Source organism: Trachypithecus francoisi, unplaced genomic scaffold (assembly GCF_009764315.1).
Source record: "Trachypithecus francoisi isolate TF-2019V2 unplaced genomic scaffold, Tfra_2.0 Lachesis_group19, whole genome shotgun sequence".
NCBI classification, from domain to species: Eukaryota; Metazoa; Chordata; class Mammalia; order Primates; family Cercopithecidae; genus Trachypithecus; species Trachypithecus francoisi.
This window is the reverse complement of record NW_022681464.1, coordinates 488,381-495,336: the sequence shown is the minus strand read 5'-3', so window position 1 is coordinate 495,336 and position 6,956 is coordinate 488,381. Positions and strand designations below refer to the sequence as shown.

General features: G+C 48.2%; 1 long non-coding RNA gene across 2 annotated transcripts; it reads right to left on the bottom strand.

The window, feature by feature from the left end:
* Positions 1-229: 229 nt before the first annotated feature.
* LOC117063876 lies at positions 230-6,192 on the bottom strand. 2 transcript variants are annotated; one of them, XR_004429141.1, is made up of 4 exons: positions 6,027-6,192; positions 5,265-5,376; positions 2,408-2,462; positions 230-499 (listed from the first exon to the last, which is right to left on the bottom strand). It is a non-coding gene; the product is annotated as an uncharacterized LOC117063876 (long non-coding RNA). The 2 variants fall into 2 exon arrangements; XR_004429140.1 differs by lacking the exon at positions 230-499 and having other exon boundaries at positions 2,282-2,462; positions 6,027-6,186.
* Between the last annotated feature and the right edge of the window lie 764 nt (positions 6,193-6,956).

Below are 6,956 nucleotides of genomic sequence, written 5' to 3'. Positions count from 1 at the left end.
TCTGTCGGCCTCCGCAAAGGAGGTCAAGAGAGTCATCTGGTGGAGCTCTCGGCGGAGTTCCTGATACAGTCCCGACAGGAGGGGCGCTGAGGAAGTCCACGCGGTGCGCTCACCGGGTGCGGCTTTTCTGGGAGTCGGAGGGCAATAGGCAGGGTACGGGCGTGTCGAGGGGTGTTCCATAGGTGCGGCCAGGTAAATCTTGGTCTCTTCAGATTGACGTCACCTGGCGCATGGCTGGCTGATGTACACCTTCCCGGGTGCCGGCTGCATTTTTGCGCGCGGGAAAAGTGTGTGATGAAGAACCCGGAAGTGCTCCATCTTGCCTCCATTCGTCCAAACAGTCCATGCTTTTATTGATAATAGTGATAAGGGGCACCGTGGTCTGTCTGGCTACTTCCTGCTGTTAAGGGGCGTCGTTAAGGTCGGGGCCTATGGTTGGTATTTGGACGTACAGATGAAGAAGCATTTGGTTGAAGGTCACGTGAGTGATTTCTTGAATCTTGGCAGGGAGAAACTTGATCAAAATGGGGGCAAAACGTAAAATAAGGCACAATATTAGTATAGGAATGAGGAATGGAAGCATTTGTTGGAATATGGGCAAAACCCAGAAGGATGGTCCTGGCAAGGTTGGGGTATTAAGGTTCTGTATTTCAGTTTTTATTTTATTGAAGGTTTGAATGTTAGTGTCTACTAGGCCTGACTCATTAACATAATAGCAGCACTCTTCTCCAAGGAAGAGACAAGTGCCTCCTTTTTCAGCTGTAAGCAAGTCTAGGGCTCGCCTGTTTGGGGCAGCTACTTGGGCTATTGAGGTAATTTGGACCTGCAGGGAGGCCAGGCTTGCAGCTGAAGCTTCTATGCCTTTCTGTATTCGAGCTTGTGTAGCTTTGTCTGACTGGAGTGAATAAGCAAGGGCTGCGATTCCAAGACCAGATGCTACCAGAGAGGAGGCTAGGGAGATTCCAATAACTAGAGGGAGGAAAACAGCCCGTTTTTGTAAGCAATTGGCAGGGAGGGTGTAGCTGCAGTGTCAGTTCGGCTAGTTCAGCCTTGCTATACAGGGTGAGGCTGGGCACTAAGGATACTGGGACATAGAGAGATTGAGATTGAGTTGTGACAGTTTGGTTAAAGGTTTAGAAAGGGACCCCTTGCACTAGGAATAGCTTCCAATGGGGGCTGTTTGGCCTCCATTGGGCACCTGAGTAGGATTACACCAGGATGAATTTAGGGTTGAATAACAAAAAGGGAGGATTGGGCTATTTGGATTTTGGTACAGTGGCGCCTGGAGTGTGAGTGAATTGTGGGATGTTTGACCAGTTGTGTTGAAGGCCATGGGCAGGGGGACTGCTGCTAAGGTGGGGCCTTCTAAAGCTGCACAGAGGAAGCAATGGGATCCACTGTCTTTGTTGCTCCGACTGCTACTTAGGATAAAATATACGGTGAGAGAAGTTTGACAGCCTTGAGGAGGACAACCGGCAAAACTATGTACTATGGAGTGTGTTTGGCTGTCTTGTGACCAAGTTTCAGTGACGAAAAATTGCTATACTAGCAAAGGTCTGAGTGTATGAGTAAGACAGCAATATAAGTATGAAATGAGACTTCATTTTCAGTGTAGTCACAGTGTGTCCCCTGCCACTGAAGATGTTCGATGAGGGTTAGGAGGTGGGAAAACCACTGCTCTGGACTATTGTCTGGAGGCAGGTATGGGTCTGGGGTTATGTATTGAAAGTCTGATAGGTTTATGTAGAAGATGGTGAGAAAGCGAACTAAGCACCAGGGTTCGGGGAGCATGAGATAGTTAAGAAACTTTTGTAAGTTTGAGGCGAGTGGGGGAAAGTTGAACTGATGTCCATTGATTGTTCTCGGTGGGGGCCCTTTTTAGCTGGGAAATATCAATCCAATGCATGTGTCCTAGGAGTTTTGCTGCTGTATGTGTAGACAGGAGGACAGTGTATGGGCCTTTCCACCTGGGCTGTAAGCCTTTGGCTTGGATATCTTTTATGTATACTTGGTCTCCGGGACTGAGGGAGAGATGTGGGTTGTAGGCGTCTATTGGAGGAGGGTGTGCTAACTCAGCGTGTTGTCTTAGGAGTTGTCTGAGAAGAATGAGACATGGGAGGTAGTTTGCCAAAGGGGCGGACAGGGAAGGTATTTGCTGGAGGGTTAGGGGCCGTCCGTAGACTAATTAGAATGGACTGAGGCCTCTTGGGCTTCGAGGTGCTGCCCGCAGCTGGGTCAGGGCTAAGGGAAGGAGAGTTAGCCAAGACTACCAGGCTTCGATTGAGAGTTTGGTGAGCTGTTGTTTGATGAGTCCATTAGCCTTTTCCACCTTACCAGAATACTGAGGTCTATAAGGGATGTGGAGTTTCCAGGTGATGTGTAGGAGGGCTGCCACCTGTTGGACTACCTTGGAGATGAATGCTGGACCGTTGTCGGATTGAAGGGTGACCGGGTGGCCAAACCTTGGGATCAAATGTTCAGTAAGTATTGAGGCAACAATGTTAGCGGTTTCTCCTGTGGTGTGATAGGCCTCTATCCACCCTGAAAAGGTGTCCACGAGGGTTAAGAGGTATTTGAATTTTTTATGTCTTGGCATATGTGTGAAATCAGTTTGCCAATCTTCGTCTGGTTGGTGTCCTCTGAGTTGATGGCTGGGTTGGGGATTATGCAATGCGCCTTGAGGATTTGCCTTTAGGCAGATAGAGCACTGCTGGTTGATTGTAAGTAAGTGTTTTTGTAGTGTTGGACACTGCAGGAGGGGATTTAGAAAATTGTATAAGGCTTTGGGTCCTATATATAAAGAATTATGTATGTCTGTTAGAATGGTATGGAGTTGTGTTTCAGGAATGACTAATTTGTTATTAATATATATCCAGTCACCTGTAATTAGTTTGGCTGTTGGATTTTGTAATAGCTTAGCCTTTTCTTCCTGAGTGTAATTAGGGACATAGTGGGGGGAGATAAAACAGACAGAAGGAGGCTTAGGGGTGGAAAATCTGGCGGCTGACTTGGCAGTGACGTCAGCGAAATTGTTGCCAGCTGCTACTGGGTTAGATGAAGTTTGGTGACCTTTGCAATGTATAATGGCTACCTTGGAAGGTGCCGATAGTGCATCTAGTAGTTTGCATATTTGGTTTTTGTTAATAATAGGGGTACTGCCGGTGGTTAAAACCCTCTCTCTTTCCAGATGACTGAATGGGTGTGTGCAATTAGAAAAGCATATTTAGAATCTGTGTATATGTTTACTGTTTTTCCTTTTGATAGTAGGAGTGCCTTGGTTAGTGTAGTGAGTTCTGCCTGCTGTGATGTGGTCCCTTGTGGTAGGGGTTTTGCCTCTAAAACTGTGGAGGAGGTAAATACTGCATATCCTGCCTGTCTGTTTCCTTGAGGGTTGATAAAGGAGCTGCCATCCACAAATAGGGTTAGTTGTGCATTCTGAAGGGGCCGGTCATGCAAGTGTAGGTGGCTGGGGGGTTGAGTCTCCAGGACCTCAGGACAAAAATGTTTAGTATGGGGTGGTTTAAGAGGGTCTGGCAGTAAAGTGGCTTGATTTAGAGAGGAGCAAACTTCTAAAGTAACAGTGGGGTCTTCTATGAATAAGAGATGGAAAAGTTGGAGCCGGGATGGAGTTAAGTGGCTAATACTTTTATGAGAGATGAGATCCTGGAGACGGTGTGTGGAGAGGACTGTTAGATTACTGCCTCTAATGAGCTTTCTTGCTTCCTGGGTCAGGCAGGCTGCCGCTGCTAACGCATGCAGACAGGTTTGCCAGCCTTATACAGTTGGGTCTAGTTGTTTGGATAGATAGGCCACAGGGTGGTGGGTGCTGCCGACAGGCTGGGCTAAAAGACCAACTGCCACTTTCTGCCTTTCATCTGTAAAGAGTTGGAAGGGACGCTGGAAATCAGGCAGTGAGAGAGTGGGTTGTGAGAGAAGGCAAGCTTTTCAGCGGGTGAAATGAGTCGAGATTAACTTGGGGTTGGACAAAGGCCTGTGTGGGGTTTCTTTAACTGTGGCATATAAAGGTTTGGCTAAGATTCCAAAATTGGGGATCCAATGTCTGAAGAAGCCTATTAGACCTAGGAAGGATTGAACTTCTATTGCATCTTGAGGGGGAAGAAGGTTTCGTATTAGGGCCATACGGTCAGTAGTTAGTGACCAGGTTGTTTGGGTGAATTCAATTCCTAAGTATATGACGGTTTGGCAAGAAATTTGGGCCTTGTGTTTAGATACTCTATAACCTAGTGAGCCTAAATGGTTGAGGAGAGTTGCAGTGTCTAGAAGAGAGTCTTGTTTGGTAGGGCTACAGATTAGGAGATCATCTATATACTGCAGAACTTTGCTATTAGTGAGTGGGCAGGAGGCAAGGTCTTTTGCTAAGGCCTGACGGAAGAAATAGGGGCTGTCCCGGAACCCTTGTGGGAGGACTGTCCACATCAATTGAGTGGAGGTATGTGTGTCTGGGTCTTCCCATGTGAAAGCAAAAAGGAACTGGCCGTCTGTGTGTAGGGGTATGGTAAAGAAAGCATCCTTAAGGTCTAGCACAGTAAAATAAGTAGAATTGGTGGGGATATGGGACAGAAGGGTGTAAGGGTTGGGAACTACAGGGTGTGTTGGACGGATAGCCTCATTGACTAGCCGAAGATCCTGTACTAACCTATACGTTCCATCTGCTTCTTTGACTGGAAATATTGGGGTGTTACAGGGGGAATGTGTGCGGATAAGAATATGTTGGCTAAGTAGTCGCGTGATAATTGGCTTTAAACCTTGTAGAATTGTCAGAGAGAGAGAGAACTTGCAGCGGTTTGGGAAACGAGTGGGATCTTTGAGCTTGACAAGAACTGGTGGGTGGTGGGCCACTATGACCGGGGTGGAAGTGTCCCACACTTGAGGGTGTACAGAAATAGGGAAGATGGGGGGTGGGGGCGACATAGGAGGAGTGTGTGCACCTGCACAAAGCATGAGCAACAGGTCGTGAGGGGGTTGAAGGGGAGTGGATGGGTTGGTGGGAATGGATATGGAGACCTTTAAGGTGCTCAGGATGTCTTGGCCTAGTAAGGGGGTAGGGCATGAGGGTATAAGGAGGAACGAGTGCGTAAAGTAGTTGTTGGCCAGGCAGCAATTAAGGAGTGGAGTTTTTCGTGGAGTGGATGACTTTCCATCCACTCCTACTACAGAGATATTGGATGGAATATCCAATCCAGTGAAGGACGGCAAAACAGAATAGGTAGCCCCGCTGTAGATTAAAAAATTAATTGTCTTACCCACTACAAGGAGAGTTACCCGTGGCTCAGCAAGGGTGATGGGGGTCCCCGAGTCTTGGCACCTTCTGTTGTCATCGTCCAGATGTAGGAGCTGGAAGGAGCTCCCAGGATCCTGTGAAAGGCGGTCACGTTGAGACGTGGAACCTGTTCTCAGGGTGGGGCAATCAGACCTCCAGTGTCCTTCCTGTTGGCAAGCAGGGCAGGGGGTTGCTGGTGGACGAGGTTTAGGACATTCACCGGCCCAATGTCCTGATGCCTTGCACTTATAGCAAGGCTGCGTTGGTACTCGGGGGCATTGTGGACACCTGTTGGCACAGTGTCTTGCCTTGCTGCACTTATAGCAGGCTCCTTTTGTAGCCTTGGAGTCTGCGGGGTGTGTGCTCTCTGGTCTGGGGTTACGACTGGGCTGTAAAGCCGATGCTAGGAGCTGTGCATTCTGTTTGAGGTGAACCTGCCGCTGTGCCTCAGCCATCTCCTCTCTGGAGTTATAGACCTTAAAGGCTAATTTAACTAGGTCTTGTATTGGTGTCTGAGGACCATCCTCTACCTTTTGAAGTTTTTTACGAATGTCAGGAGCTGATTGAGAAATGAAATAAGACGCCAAAATGGTGGCCCCTGTGGGAGAGGCCAGATCTAACCAGGTATATTGGGTTAGAACCTCAGTCAGCCTATTTAAGAATGTGCCTGGATTTTCTTCCAGTTTTTGAATAATTTCTTTTAATTTGTTAAAACTTACAGTTTTGTTTGAGGCTGCTTGCATACCAGCCAACAAACACTGGACCATTACGTCTCGCCTACAGCACCAAGGCTGGCCTACTTGGTAGTCCCAGTCTGGGTCTGCCGAGGGGACTGCTTGCTCCCCTAGTGGAATGGCAGCATCAGTTAAATGTAGTTGGTTGGCGTGCTGCCTGCCGGCCACTAGGATGCACTCCTGCTCCTCAGGGTTTAGGGTAGAGGTTAGGATAACCTGGAGGTCATGCTGAGTTAAGTCATAGGCCTGACAAACGTATCTAAATTGCTTTATGTATATGGTACTATTAGGTGAGAAATCACCTAAACGCATCTCAATTTTGGAAAGATCGGCCAGTGAAAAAGGGACATGTACTCTGACCACCCTCTGTGCCCCAGCTACCTCTCGCAAAGGTGCTAACAATGTAGGAGGGTGTGGGGCAGGAGTGGGGGCATCAGCAGGACACTTAGAGCAGGTGTGGGCAGAGATAGGGGACTCAAGACAGCCAGTTGGGGGTCCCGAATGTGGCACAGGACCGAGTGGATTACTAGTGGATAGGAGGAGGAAGGAGGAGTCTGGACATGGGGAGGAGGAGAAGTGAAATTGCTGAGGTCGATTAGAACATTGCAATATAGGGTGCCCTCTGGTGGCCACAGAGACTGGTTGTCTAGTTTGTATTGGAGCCATGCCACAGTGGAAAGGAAAATTAACCACTTCCTCCTAAGTTCTTGTTCGAGCTGTAAGGTTTTTAAATTGGCTAGGAGGCACCCTAAGGGGGTGCTCTTTGGAAATTTGGACTGGGGGTTTCCCATTTGTTTCCTCTTTACTTACACAATGGACACAATGGAAATGGAAGTGGATCTCTGCCTGGCTTCAAAGCGTCCTGTGGAACCACCAGAGATAGACTGGAGGCTCATGGAGCCAAGGTGGAGATTACCTTCAGGCGGACGTCTCCATCCTGA